The following is a 14,607-nucleotide window of genomic DNA, read 5'->3' as shown; positions in this document are numbered from 1 at the left end:
TAGCCTAGCGTTTTTTTTGCGATAGCTAATATGCGCCTGTTCGTTTGTCAATGGTTTAGGTTAGTGTCAGCATATGTTAACTTACACGGGGTGCAATGTATCCTTAGAAATTCAGCTTTGCAGAGAAACGAGTGAAAAGGATCGTGTCGAGGTTCTAATGGGCTAAAGGCTGATCCCGTTAAACACAACTCATTTGAGCAAATTGGTTTTTCAGTCATGTAAGTTTGCCTGAGTGAAAATGCGTTTGCTGAGGCGGTGTTGTATGCATCCAATTTGGTCTTTTAAGAGATATCAGTGAACAGCAATGAGTTGAGATTCGAACAGGCCATAGCCTAGCGTTTTTCCTTTTTGTGCGATAGCTAATATGTGCCTATGCGTTTGTCGATCGTTTAGGTTAGTATCAGAATAAGTTCACTTGCACGGGGCGTAATGTATCCTTAGAAATTTAGCTTTGCAGAGAAGCGAGTGAAAAGGATCGTGTCGAGGTTCTAATGGGCTATAGGCTGTTGCTTTAAACCACAACCCATTTGCACAAATTGGTTTTTCAGTCATTTAAGTTAGCCTGAGTGCAAATGCGTTTGCTGAGGCGGTGTTCTATGCATCCAATTTGAGCTTTTCAGAGATATGAGTGAAGAGCAATGAGTTGAGATTCGAACAGGCTATAGCATAGCGTTTTTCCTTTTTGTGCGATACGTAATATGTGCCTATTCTTTTGTCAATCGTTTAGGTTAGTATCAGCATAAGTTCACTTGCACGGGGCGTAATGTATCCTTAGAAATTAAGCTTTACAGAGAAGCAAGTGAAAAGGATTGTGTCGAGGTTCTAATGGGCTAAAGGCTGATCCCTCTAAACACAACTCATTTGAGCAAATTGGTTTTTGAGTCATGTAAGTTTGACTGAGTGCAAATGCGTTTGCTGAGGCGGTGTTGTATGCATCCAATTTGGTCTTTTAAGAGATATCAGTGAACAGCAATGAGTTGAGATTCGAACAGGCCATAGCCTAGCGTTTTTCCTTTTTGTGCGATAGCTAATATGTGCCTATTCGTTTGTCGATCGTTTAGGTTAGTATCAGAATAAGTTCACTTGCACGGGGCGTAATGTATCCTTAGAAATTTAGCTTTGCAGAGAAGCGAGTGAAAAGGATCGTGTCGAGGTTCTAATGGGCTATAGGCTGTTGCTTTAAACCACAACCCATTTGCACAAATTGGTTTTTCAGTCATTTAAGTTAGCCTGAGTGCAAATGCGTTTGCTGAGGCGGTGTTCTATGCATCCAATTTGAGCTTTTCAGAGATATGAGTGAACAGCAATGAGTTGAGATTCGAACAGGCTATAGCCTAGCGATTTTTTGTGCGATGTCTAATATGTGTATATTTGATTGTCAATCGTTTAGGTTAGTGTCAGCATATGTTCACTTACACGGGGCGTAATGTATCCTTAGAAATTCAGCTTTGCAGAGAAGCGAGTGAAAAGGAACGTGTCGAGGTTCTAAAGGGTTAAGGCTGATCCCTGTAAACACAACTCATTTGCGCAGATTGGTTTTTCAGTCATGTAATTTAGCTGAGTGTAAATGCGTTTTCTCAGGCAATGTTGCATGCATCCAATTTCAGCTTTTGAGAGATATGAGTGAACAGCACTTAGCCGAGATTCGAACAGGCTATAGCCTAGCCTCTTTTTTGCGATAGCTTATATGCGCCTATTCGTTTGTCAATTGTTTAGGTTAGTGTCAGCATATGTTTACTTCCACGGGGCGTAATGTATCCTTAGAAATTTAGCTTTGCGGAGAAGCGAGTGAAAAGGATCTTGTCGAGGTTCTAAGGGGCTATAGGCTGATACTTTCAACCACAACTCATTTGGGCAAATTTGTTTTTCAGCCATGTAAATTGGCTGAGTGTAAATGCGTTTGCTCAGGCAGTGTTGTATGCATCCAATTCGAGCTTTTAAGAGATATGAGTGAACAGCAATGAGATGAGATTCGAACAGGCTATTGCTTAGCGTTTTTTTTTTTCGATAGCTAGTATGCGCCTGTTCGTTTGTCCATCGTTTAGGTTAGTGTCAGCATAAGTTCACTTGCACGGGGCGTAATGTATCCTTAGAAATTCAGCTTGGCAGAGAAGCGAGAGAAAAGGATCGTGTCGAGGATCAAATGGGCTATAGGCTGATGCTTTTAACCACAACGCATTTGGACAAATAGGTTTTTCAGTCATATAAGTTAGCCTGAGTGCAAATGCGTTTGCTGAGGCGGTGTTGTACGCATCCAATTTGAGCTTTTCAGAGATATCAGTTAACAGCAATGAGTTGAGATTCGAACAATCTATAGCCTAGCGTTTTGCCTTTTTGTGCGATTGATAATATGTGCCTATTCGTTTGTCAATCGTTTAGGTTAGTGTCATCATATGTTCATTACACGGGGCGTAATGTATCCTCAGAGATACAGCTTTGCAGAGACGCGAGTGAAAAGGATCGTGTCGAGGTTCTAATGGGCTAAAAGCTGATCCCTTTAAACACAACTCATTTGGGCAAATTGGTTTTTCAGTCATGTAAATTAGTTTTGTGTAAATGCGTTTTCTGAGGCAGTGTTGAATGCATGCAATTTCAGCTTTTCAGAGATATCAATGAAGAGCAATGAGTTGAGATTCGAACAAGCTATAGCTTTGCGTTTTTCCTTTTTGTGCGATAGCTAATATGTGCCTATTTGTTTGTCAATCGTTTAGGTTAGTATCAGCATAAGTTCACTAGCACGGGGCGTAAGGTATCCTTACAAATTCAGCTTTGCAGAGAAGCGAGTGAAAATGATCGTGTCGAGGTTCTAATGGGCTATAGGCTAATGCTTTTAACCACAACCCATTTGGACAAATTGGCTTTTAAGTCATGTAAGTTAGCCTGAGTGAATGTGCGTTTGCTGAGGCGGTGTTGTATGCATCCAACTTGAGCTTTTCAGGGAGATGAGTGAACAGCAATGAGTTGAGATTCGAACAGGCTATAGCCTAGCGTTTTTTTTGCGATAGCTAATATGCGCCTGTTCGTTTGTCAATGGTTTAGGTTAGTGTCAGCATATGTTAACTTACACGGGGTGCAATGTATCCTTAGAAATTCAGCTTTGCAGAGAAACGATTGAAAAGGATCGTGTCGAGGTTCTAATGGGCTAAAGGCTGATCCCGTTAAACACAACTCATTTGAGCAAATTGGTTTTTCAGTCATGTAAGTTTGCCTGAGTGAAAATGCGTTTTCTGAGGCGGTGTTGTATGCATCGAATTTGATCTTTTCAGAGACATCAGTTAACAGCAATGAGTTGAGATTCGAACAGGCTATAGCATAGCGTTTTTCCTTTTTGTGCGATACGTAATATGTGCCTATTCTTTTGTCAATCGTTTAGGTTAGTATCAGCATAAGTTCACTTGCACGGGGCGTAATGTATCCTTAGAAATTAAGCTTTACAGAGAAGCAAGTGAAAAGGATTGTGTCGAGGTTCTAATGGGCTAAAGGCTGATCCCTCTAAACACAACTCATTTGAGCAAATTGGTTTTTCAGTCATGTAAATTAGTTTTGTGTAAATGCGTTTTCTGAGGCAGTGTTGAATGCATGCAATTTCAGCTTTTCAGAGATATCAATGAAGAGCATTGAGTTGAGATTCGAACAGGCTATAGCCTAGCGGTTTTCCATTTTGTGCAATAGCTAATATATGCCTATTCGTTTGTCAATCGTTTAAGTTAGTATGAGCATAAGTTCAATTGCACGGGGCGTAATCTATCCTTAGAAATTCAGCTTTGCAGAGAAGCGAGTGAAAAGGATCGTGTTGAGGTTGTAATGGGCTATAGGCTGATGCTTTTAACCACAACTCATTTGGACAAACTGTTTTTCAGTCATGTAAGTTAGCCTGAGTGCAAATGCGTTTGCTAAGGTGGTGTTGTATCCATCCAATTTGAGCTGTTCAGAGATATAAGTGAAAAGCAATGAGTTGAGATTCGAACAGGCTATGGCCTAGCGTTTTTTTTTTGCGATAGCTAATATGCGCCTTTTCGTTTGTCAATGGTTTAGGTTAGTGTCAGCATATGTTCACTTACACGGGGCGTAATGTATCCTTAGAAATGCAGCTTTGCAGAGAAACGAGTGAAAATGATCGTGTCGAGGTTATAATGGGCTAAAGGCTGATCCCTTTAAACACAACTCATTTGAGCAAATTGGTTTTTCAGTCGGGTAAGTTTGCCTGAGTGAAAATGCGTTTGCTGAGGCGGTGTTGTATGCATCCAATTTGATCTTTTCAGAGATATCAGTTAACAGCAATGAGTTGAGATTCGAACAATCTATAGCCTAGCGTTTTTCCTTTTTGTGCGATTGATAATATGTGCCTATTCGTTTGTCAATCGTTTAGGTTAGTGTCATCATATGTTCATTACACGGGGCGTAATGTATCCTCAGAGATACAGCTTTGCAGAGACGCGAGTGAAAAGGATCGTGTCGAGGTTCTAATGGGCTAAAAGCTGATCCCTTTAAACACAACTCATTTGGGCAAATTGGTTTTTCAGTCATGTAAATTAGTTTTGTGTAAATGCGTTTTCTGAGGCAGTGTTGAATGCATGCAATTTCAGCTTTTCAGAGATATCAATGAAGAGCATTGAGTTGAGATTCGAACAGGCTATAGCCTAGCGTTTTTCCATTTTGTGCAATAGCTAATATATGCCTATTCGTTTGTCAATCGTTTAAGTTAGTATGAGCATAAGTTCAATTGCACGGGGCGTAATCTATCCTTAGAAATTCAGCTTTGCAGAGAAGCGAGTGAAAAGGATCGTGTTGAGGTTGTAATGGGCTATAGGTTGATGCTTTTAACCACAACTCATTTGGACAAATTGGTTTTTCAGTCATTTAAGTTTGCCTGAGTGCAAATGCGTTTGCTGAGGTGGTGTTGTATGCATCCAATTTGAGCTTCTCAGAGATGTGAGTGAACAGCAATGAGTTGAGATTCGAACAGGCTATAGCCTAGCGTTTTTCCTTTTTGTGCGATAGCTTATATGTGCCTATTCGTTTGTCATTCGTTTAGGTTAGTGTCAGCATAAGTTCACGTGCACGGGGCGTAGTGTATCCTTAGAAATTCAGCTTTCCAGAGAAGCGAGTGAAAATGAAAGTGTCAAGGTTCTAATGGGCTATAGGCTGATGCTTTTAACCACAAGTCATTCGGGCAAATTGGTTTTTCAGTCATGTAAATTAGCTGAGTGTAAATGCGTTTTCTCAGGCAGTGTTGCATGCATCCAATTTCAGCTTTTGAGAGATATGAGTGAACAGCAATGAGATGAGATTCGAACAGGCTATTGCCTAGCGTTTTTTTTTTCGATAGCTAGTAAGCGCCTGTTCGTTTGTCCATCGTTTAGGTTAGTGTCATCATATGTTCACTTACACAGGGCGTAATGTATCCTTAGAAATTCAGCTTTGCAGAGAAGCGAGAGAAAAGGATCGTGTCGAGGATCTAACGGGCTATAGGCTGATGCTTTTAACCACAACTCATTCGGGCAAATTGGTTTTTCAGTCATGTAAATTAGCTGAGTGTAAATGCGTTTTCTCAGGTAGTGTTGCATGCATCCAATTTCAGCTTTTGAGAGATATGAGTGAACAGCAATGAGATGAGATTCGAACAGGCTATTGCTTAGCGTTTTTTTTTTCGATAGCTAGTATGCGCCTGTTCGTTTGTCCATCGTTTAGGTTAGTGTCAGCATAAGTTCACTTGCACGGGGCGTAATGTATCCTTAGAAATTCAGCTTGGCAGAGAAGCGAGAGAAAAGGATCGTGTCGAGGATCTAATGGGCTATAGGCTGATGCTTTTAACCACAACGCATTTGGACAAATAGGTTTTTCAGTCATATAAGTTAGCCTGAGTGCAAATGCGTTTGCTGAGGCGGTGTTGTACGCATCCAATTTGAGCTTTTCAGAGATATGAGTGAACAACACTGACTTGAGATTCGAACAGGCTATAGCCTAGCATTTTTTTTGCGATAGGTAATATGCGCCTATTCGTTTGTCAATCGTTTAGGCTAGTGTCAGCATATGTTCACTTGAACCGGGTGTAATGAATCCTTAGAAATTCAGCTTTGCAGAGAAGCGAGTGAAAAAGATCATGTCGAGGTTCTAAGGGTCTATAGGCTGATGCTTTTAACCACAACGCATTTGGACAAATAGGTTTTTCAGTCATATAAGTTAGCCTGAGTGCAAATGCGTTTGCTGAGGCGGTGTTGTACGCATCCAATTTCAGCTTTTAAGAGATATGAGTGAACAGCACTTAGCTGAGATTGGAACAGGGTATGGCCTAGCGTTTTTTTTGCGATAGCTAGTATGCGCCTGTTCGTTTGGCCATCGTTTAGGTTAGTGTCAGCATAAGTTCACTTGCACGGGGCGTAATGTATCCTTTGAAATTCAGCTTTGCAGAGAAGCGAGAGGAAAGGATCGTGTCGAGAATCTAATGGGCTATAGGCTGATGCTTTTAACCACAACTCATTTGAGCAAATTGGTTTTTCAGTCAAGTAAATTAGCTGAGTGCATGTGCGTTTGCTGACGCGGTGTTGTATGCGTCCAATTTGAGCTTTTCAGAGATATGAGTGAACAACAATGACTTGAGATTCGAACAGGCTATAGCCTAGCATTTTTTTTTTTTGCGATAGGTAATATGCGCCTATTCGTTTCTCAATCGTTTAGGTTAGTGTCAGCATATGTTCACTTGAACGGGGTGAAATGAATCCTTAGAAATTCAGCTTTGCAGAGAAGCGAGTGAAAAAGATGATGTCGAGGTTCTAAGGGGCTATAGGCTGATGCTTTTAACCACAACTCATTTGGACAAATTGGTTTTTCAGTCATATAAGTTAGGCTGAGTGCAAATGCGTTTGCTGAGGCGGTGTTGTACGCATCCAACTTGAGCTTTTCAGAGATATGAGTGAACAGCAATGAGTTGAGTTTCGAACAGGCTATAGCCTAGCGATTTTTTGTGCGATGTCTAATATGTGTATATTTGATTGTCAATCGTTTAGGTTAGTGTCAGCATATGTTCACTTACACGGGGCGTAATCTATCCTTAGAAATTCAGCTTTGCAGAGAAGCGAGTGAAAAGGAACGTGTCGAGGTTCTAAAGGATTAAGGCTGATCCCTGTAAACACAACTCATTTGCGCAGATTGGTTTTTCAGTCATGTAATTTAGCTGAGTGTAAATGCGTTTTCTCAGGCAATGTTGCATGCATCCAATTTCAGCTTTTGAGAGATATGAGTGAACAGCACTTAGCCGAGATTCGAACAGGCTATAGCCTAGCCTCTTTTTTGCGATAGCTTATATGCGCCTATTCGTTTGTCAATTGTTTAGGTTAGTGTCAGCATATGTTTACTTCCACGGGGCGTAATGTATCCTTAGAAATTTAGCTTTGCGGAGAAGCGAGTGAAAAGGATCTTGTCGAGGTTCTAAGGGGCTATAGGCTGATACTTTCAACCACAACTCATTTGGGCAAATTTGTTTTTCAGCCATGTAAATTGGCTGAGTGTAAATGCGTTTGCTCAGGCAGTGTTGTATGCATCCAATTCGAGCTTTTATGAGATATGAGTGAACAGCACTTAGCTGAGGTTCGAACAGCGTTTTTTTTTTGCGATAGCTAATATGCGCCTATTCGTTTGTCAATCGTTTAGGTTAGTGTCAGCATATGTTCACTTGCACGGGGGCGTAATGTATCCTTAGAAATTCAGCTTTGCAGAGAAGCGAGTGAAAATGATCGTGTCGAGGTTCTAATGGGCTAAAGGCTTATCCCTGTAAACACAACTCATTTGCGCAAATTGGTTTTTCAGTCATGTAAATTAGCTTAGTGTAAATGCGTTTGCTGAGGCGATGTTGTATGCATGCCATTTGAGCTTTTCAGACATATGGGTGAACAGCAATGAGTTGAGATTCGAACAGGCTATAGCCTATCGTCTTTTTTGCGATAGCTATATGTGCCTATTCGTTTGTCAATTGTTTAGGTTAGTGTCAGCATATGATCACTTGCACGGGGCGTAAGGTATCCTTAGAAATTCAGCTTTGCAGTGAAGCGAGTGAAAAGGATCTTGTCGAGGTTCTAAGGGGCTATAGGCTGATCCTTTCAACCACAACTCATTTGGGCAAATTGGTTTTTAATTTATGTAAATTAGCCTGAGTGCAAATGCCTTTGCTGAGGCAGTGTTTTATGCATCCAATTTGTGCTTTTCAGAGATATGAGTGAACAGCAGTGCGTTGAGATTCAAATGGACTATTGCCTGATGTTTTTTTCAGCGATAATTTATTTGTGCAAATTCGTTCATTGATGTGTTAGTTTCAGTAGACGTGCGCTCTCAGGGGGCGTGATGAATGCTTCGACTTTGAGCTTCCCGGGCACACGGAGATGCTGTCTAAAGCGATAAATGAACGATTAGGCAAACAATAATTTTCCTCTTAAATTTGAAAAAATGGTAAGCCCATGAAACCATCATTTTTCCGAGAAAAAATAAAGTGTCCCAAAGGCGCTGGTTCTCCGCCTATATGGGTCCCCGGGCACACGAAGAAGCCGTCTAAAGCGATAAATGAACGATTAGGCAAACAATAATTTTCCCCTTAAATTTGAAAAAATGGTAAGCCTATAGCCCATGAAATCATAATTTTTCCGAGAAAAATTAACGTGTCCCTAAGGCGCTCGTTCTCCGCCTATGTGAGTTCCTGGGCACACGGAGAAGCTGTCTAAAGCGATAAATGAACGATTAGGCAAACAATAATTTTCCCCTTAAATTTGAAAAAATGATAAGCCTATAGCCCATGAAAACATCATTTTTCCAAGAAAAATTAACGTGTCCCTGAGGGGCTCGTTCTCCGCCTATTGAGTCCCCGGGCACACGGAGAAGCCGTCTAAAGCGAAAAATGAACGATTAGCAAACAATAATTTTCCCCTTAAATTTGGAAAAATGGTAAAGGGGATAAAAAACGATGCTTTCCCTCGAATATTAAGTGTCCAATCCTATTGTACAACCTTCTGTTGATATCTTGTTACGTGTACACCTTTTCCCGTCAAACTGGAATTAGAAAGACGTTGGCCATAGCCACTGTAGCTGTAGGTGAGGGACATTCTGACAGAAGTCAATTTGCACAGTTTGTGTTAGAATGGTGGGAAACTATTCTGAATGGAGTTGTTTCAAGGAAGAGTTTGTTTCATTTTCCTCATACTGCTGCTCACCGAGGGCAACATGTAACACAGTAGTATGCCAGGTCACGCTACAGGCATTCCGATCGATTATTTTCTGGTCACGCTGCTGTTTACGCTGATGGTACAGCGGTTAAAATGGGAAATACAGCCGAACTGCAAAAAATTAGGCCTTCATGTCAACAGCATGGAATTTCTGGAGTGCCTATCGTTAAGGTAGCTTGATGTGTGTCTTGCAGTCGGAGGAGATAAAAAGCACTCGTTTCAGTATCAGAATTCACATACTGGGCCGATTCATCACTTCGACTCATGCTTTTTACAAACTTTGGCTACCCTCACAAAGCAGTAGTATGCCACAATGACAACTCAATATTTGAAATATTCTAAGTTAAATGCTATTAATAGGATGGCCCATAAAATGGCTCATATTTCCAGGCTAGAATTCTCCCGCATGGAGCACGTGGGTTGCGCTGCGTGCATGTCACCGAACGTCACGTGGTTTCGCGCAAGAACTTTGCGGCGTTCGAACGTTTAGATAATGGCTCATCGTCCAGTTTCTATGAACGGTGCCTTTTGTATCCTTGCTTGGCGATGTGCATTGTGATAAGTATTTCCTCGTAGGCAGTTTAGGCCACGTTCTTTCTAAAGTTTTTGAAAGTTATGATGTGTTGTATCTTGAATATCACTGTTTTTTACCGTACATTTTGAATCATACGTTTTCTTTTTCGGGGGGGGGGGGGACTTGTAACCACACGTTTTCATTAACAATGAAAAGGTACCTTACACTGTGTCGATGAGTAGCCTGTTAGGTACGGTACATTAATAAATAGATACATAAATAAATAGGTTAATAATAAATGTTTCTGTTATCTTATATTCATGGTCGACGCACCGTGACCGGCGCTAGGAACCAGGGTCCGTAAATTTCCTGTTCCCATTGTACATAGCACCTACTGTCTATCAAACAGTAGGCAAAATTCTGAAAACTGAGGAAAACAGGCTGCGATCAATTTTTTGCTGCCTGAAGGTGTTCGCAGCCCTCTAATTATTTTTTCACGTTCAGAGCAACGTGCTCATCGTCAGTGGTGATGATGGCGAGGACCTCCCCACCATGGCCTTGGAACGACAATCCCTCGATCGGGAGCAACTTGCTGCCGGACCGCCGAACAGCCGCTGACCCAGGCTGGAGAAGTTCAGTTCGAACGTCAAGTATCGAACCGGCGTCAGAGTGGCCACATCTATCGTCACGACAACGAGGCAATCAACACCATTGCTGGAAATACCGACAAACGCCTGGTTACGCACACACATACACCAAAATAAAGACTCAAAACAGCGCTGGCCACAAGGCCAGAAGAATACGACGATGGCGGCGTTCAGCGCCGATGACGTGCAAGAAAACTCGCGCTTTCGTACCACGAGTCTAACTAATAAGTATTTGCGGGGTAGATCTTCGGTAGCCTCAAGAGATGTTAGGGCGGGTCATTGAAATAGAGCTTCGGTAACACAGGCTTACGGAGTTACCCTGTTGGTGATGGCAGAGGAAACGCGAGGAGCGAAACGTTGGTGGATGGCATGAATGGCCCAAAGAGCGGAAAACCACGCACGACGGCAAAATGTGATGTTCACGGGAGGGTATTCGCGCAATGTGTTCTTCACGCGGTCACCAAGGTGTTTCTGCACCCTTTTAACCCTGTACTGCACAACGCAGATTCTGTATAGTGCGCGTTCGAGGCTTCGTAATTTAAATTGGCGCACGTGGAACACAAGTAGTCGTATTAATTCACAATCAGGTTATTTTTATGTCCACTACATGACGAAGGCCTCTCCCAGCGATCTCCCATTACCGCTATCCTGTGCCAACTACTTCCAACTTGCGCCTGCGAATTTTCTCATCTCAGCTCGACTGGGCTTCCGTTTTCTTTGCACCCATTTTGTAACGCTAACGCTCCGCCGATTATCAGTCCTACGCATTGCATAGCCTACCCAGCTCCATTCCTTTCTCTTTGTGTCGATTACAATAGCGGGTATCCCTGTTTACCCTCTAATCCACAGCGCTTTTCACCTGTCTCTCAACATTACGCCTAACGTTATTGGTCCCATTACTCTTTTCGCGGTCTTGTTCTCGAGCTTCTTAGTCAACCTCCATGTTTCGGCCTCATATGTTGGCACCAGTAGAATGCAGTGATTGCAGACTTTTTCTGCGATAGTGTTTCTGTTTTAGTGATAGTGACTTTTTCTCCCAATCAGGATCTGGCAATGCTTGCCGTACGCACTCCAACTTATTCTTTCTCTTCTGTAAATTTCTTTGTCTTGATCAGTGTCTCTTGCGACTTCTGGCCTAGGTAAATGGACTCCTTCACAAAGCCTAGAGGTTGATTGGCAATCCGGAACTTTTGTTCTCTTGCCAGGCTATTGATCATTTTTCCTTCTGATATTAATCCAACTGCACCATTAGACTTTCTGTTAAGGCCCTAAATCATTTGTATATCCTCCCCAGTGCTGCTTAACAGGACGTCGTCTGCAAACCGAAGGTTGCTGAGATGTTCGCCGTTAAACCTCTCCTAGTCCATATTTTGGCATCTTCAGTACTTTGAAGCATGCAGTGAATACCATTGGAGAGTTTGCGTCTTCTTCACTACTTTCTCTATACGTACCTTTCTACTTGTGGAGAAAGAAGGTAGCTGAGGAATCCTTTTAGATATTTCCGAAGATATTCACATATGCCATATGTACTTCTTGATTACATAATACTTCTGTGAAAATGCGTTTGATTGCTTAGAGACACCAGCAGTCATAATGAATGAAAGCGTTGTAGAGTGGGTGCTCGTACTCTGCAGATTTCTCAATTACCTTATTGATAACAAAAGGAGGAGGAGGAGGAGGAGGGAGGGAGGGAAGGAAGGAAGGAAGGAAGGAAGGAAGAGAGAGATCCTTCGAACATCCCGAAGCTAGCCTGCTTTCTTCCTTTACTGAAGTCAAGTGGTGCCTTCACTCAATTGGAAATTCGTGAATGCGTTGGAGCCATGTGGCTTTTGTGATTAGGTTCGAATCTAATTACTAACGAGTGCTTGCTGAACTTATTCTCAGCACAAATGTGTCCTCCAAGACGAGAAATAGAGGAAATGCTAGGAATTTTCTTTGATGTAGAAATGTGTTTCGGCATTACAGGGTTAACTACTCCCTAATAGTATTCGCGTTAGTGTTGTGTGCTTTGAACAGCGAACTCTGCAAAGTAAGTATTTGGAGACTTCCGTAACCAGCGGTCTCGTTAACGGACAACGAAGCCTGGTCGGACACGTTACTTATAATGCTATTCACAGCGAATCTTGGACTCGCCAGAGGATGAGTACGCTGCAAAAAAAAAAAAAAATTACGCGATGGCTTGTGGAGCGCGCGCCTCAACTGGTGCCTATCGATTGTGTAGCCGCTACAGTTAACCGTGCCACTGGCATTATGCGCGAGCTAAGCAATCGTCGTTCAGGATTAGAGATGCTTCGATTGACCGTTTCAGTTTAGCGTTTGCAACCGAACAATAGCATTACGTACGTGAAGAAATATCATCGACCCTTCACACGTTCTGAACGTTAGTGGGGGTTCTGCGGTTTGCGTGCGCTGTGATATCGTACGGTATTTAACGAGTTTCAGGTTCGAACGTCTGCGTACGCTTAGTAGCGTCGAACATGCTCCAGCTTCAGCGTATGTTCTGATAACCGCTCTCTGAGACGCGTTTGTCGCCAGTACCTACAAAACTGAGTTTGCGCTTTCTCTGAACTCGCCTGAAACGTTAGCGCATAGCGCGTGCAATTTCAGAGATCAGCCGGCGATTCCGGCGCCCGTAGGCCTAACCAGACTCGTCTGCATAGCAACGGCGAGGTATTTGCTAGTGGGTCGTCTTGGCGTGGATACGTTCGGCACGAGGTACCAGACGGCGGTCTGTTTTGTGGAGTCCTTACGTTTGTGTTCCCGTGCAGTAAACTGACCGTCTTCAAAGGATGCACAGCGTGACGTCCCACAAATCCGATTACGTTTAACGTACGTAAGTCGCCAAACTCTCTTCTAAAACGGTCAGATAGTTTCGTGCTCTATTGCAGTTCTACAGCGTGCCTTTTTCGGGTGCCCTATCCTTCGGCTAAGCACAAGCGTACAGCTGTTCATTCCAAAGGCTTCCCCAACTATTTTACATATGTTCTGCGTCTAAAATGAAGACCGTTTTTTCTCGAGCAGCTACCGCCTTTCCGCTCTTGCAGAGCTGATATCAATGTAGTGTTTGAGTGTGCACGCACACGCACGCTGTTTAACACAACCAGAGAAATGGTTTGCCTCGTGTAAGAACGTTTACTGGCTTCGAAATAAACTTGCTTTGAATTAACGCCGTGCGTGTCGAGTCTGACTTTGTCTTCCTCACGAATGTCTCGCATACGAATGATGCGTTCACTACCTACAAAATAACGCATACGTACTTACCTGGCCGTGTACATCACGTTGCCGTGGACAAAATTGCACCAATCAAGCGTATGTAATGGTTGGAGTGCATTAGAGGCTAGACGCTGTTACTCTACGCCGCGGCAAAGTTGTCTACGAACAGTGTAGCGTCACCGCGCAGCCAGATTGACTGGCGGCTTCCTGTGCGCATAAGCATGGCCAGAGTGGGGCGGAGCACGTCTTATCTCGTCCTCAAAATGAACGGAGAGAGTGGAGGCCGCGATAACGGCCTAGCTGGCCAAGCTACTGGTCGACAAAAAAGCTGTAAACGGTGTGCCGTTCCGGTGGTTGAGCGGCTTGAGTGCTGATCTCGTATCCTTCAGGACGGTGGTTCGATTCCCGCTGCCTGCATCGCTGAAAAAAGAAAAGGCGGCGAAGCGGATGCCGGGGCTCGAAGTGCCATCCATGAAGGTTCGAGGTGGACGCGATGCTGGGTCTCGGACCCCAGAGGACCTCCTGCATCGTAGTAACGGCGTACGCATGGCTAGTGCGCGGATTGAAGGCGGTGCGGACGTCGGCACTATGACGCAGGTGACCCCCTGGGAGTTACGCTGCCGTACAGCTGGGTGCCGGAACGCCCAGTGCCAGAACTGGGAGTTCCGGCAGCCAGCTGTACTCTCGGCCGCCGGAATGTGGCGGATAAGAGGGAGTTTTGTTTCATGGTGCACATCATTTCCTCTCGCTATCCCCCGGGTATCCCAAGAGGGTGGATACCTGTTGCTTTTGTGGGAAGTGCGAAGCACACCCCACGGAGAACGGCGCCGAAGAGAGGACGTAACACCCTTAGAGGAAACCCACGTGTAAGACTGTCGTAGAGAAAACCGACCCGGCCCACCCTGAAGAGACCGAAAAGCACCCCCCCCACAGAGGAAGCGCCGACCCGGCCTACCTCCAAGAGACCGAACCCCCGGCCGACCCCATTCGCTATTTTGCCGCGAGAGGGGCCCACCTCTATAAA

General features: G+C 43.6%; 1 long non-coding RNA gene across 1 annotated transcript in view; it reads left to right on the top strand.

Annotated features, from left to right (window-relative positions):
• LOC139049699 (uncharacterized) overlaps positions 1–12,005 on the top strand; it is a 49,070-nt gene extending 37,065 nt beyond the window's left edge. Inside the window, exon 4 of the long non-coding RNA XR_011508506.1 lies at positions 10,228–12,005. This is a non-coding gene — a long non-coding RNA (uncharacterized lncRNA). The remainder of the gene's footprint in view (positions 1–10,227) is intronic.
• The last annotated feature ends 2,602 nt before the right edge of the window (positions 12,006–14,607 follow it).

Source organism: Dermacentor albipictus, chromosome 9 (assembly GCF_038994185.2).
Source record: "Dermacentor albipictus isolate Rhodes 1998 colony chromosome 9, USDA_Dalb.pri_finalv2, whole genome shotgun sequence".
Lineage (NCBI taxonomy): Eukaryota > Metazoa > Arthropoda > Arachnida > Ixodida > Ixodidae > Dermacentor > Dermacentor albipictus.
The sequence above is the reverse complement of the archived record's forward strand: the minus strand, read 5'-3'. Positions and strand labels throughout refer to the sequence as shown.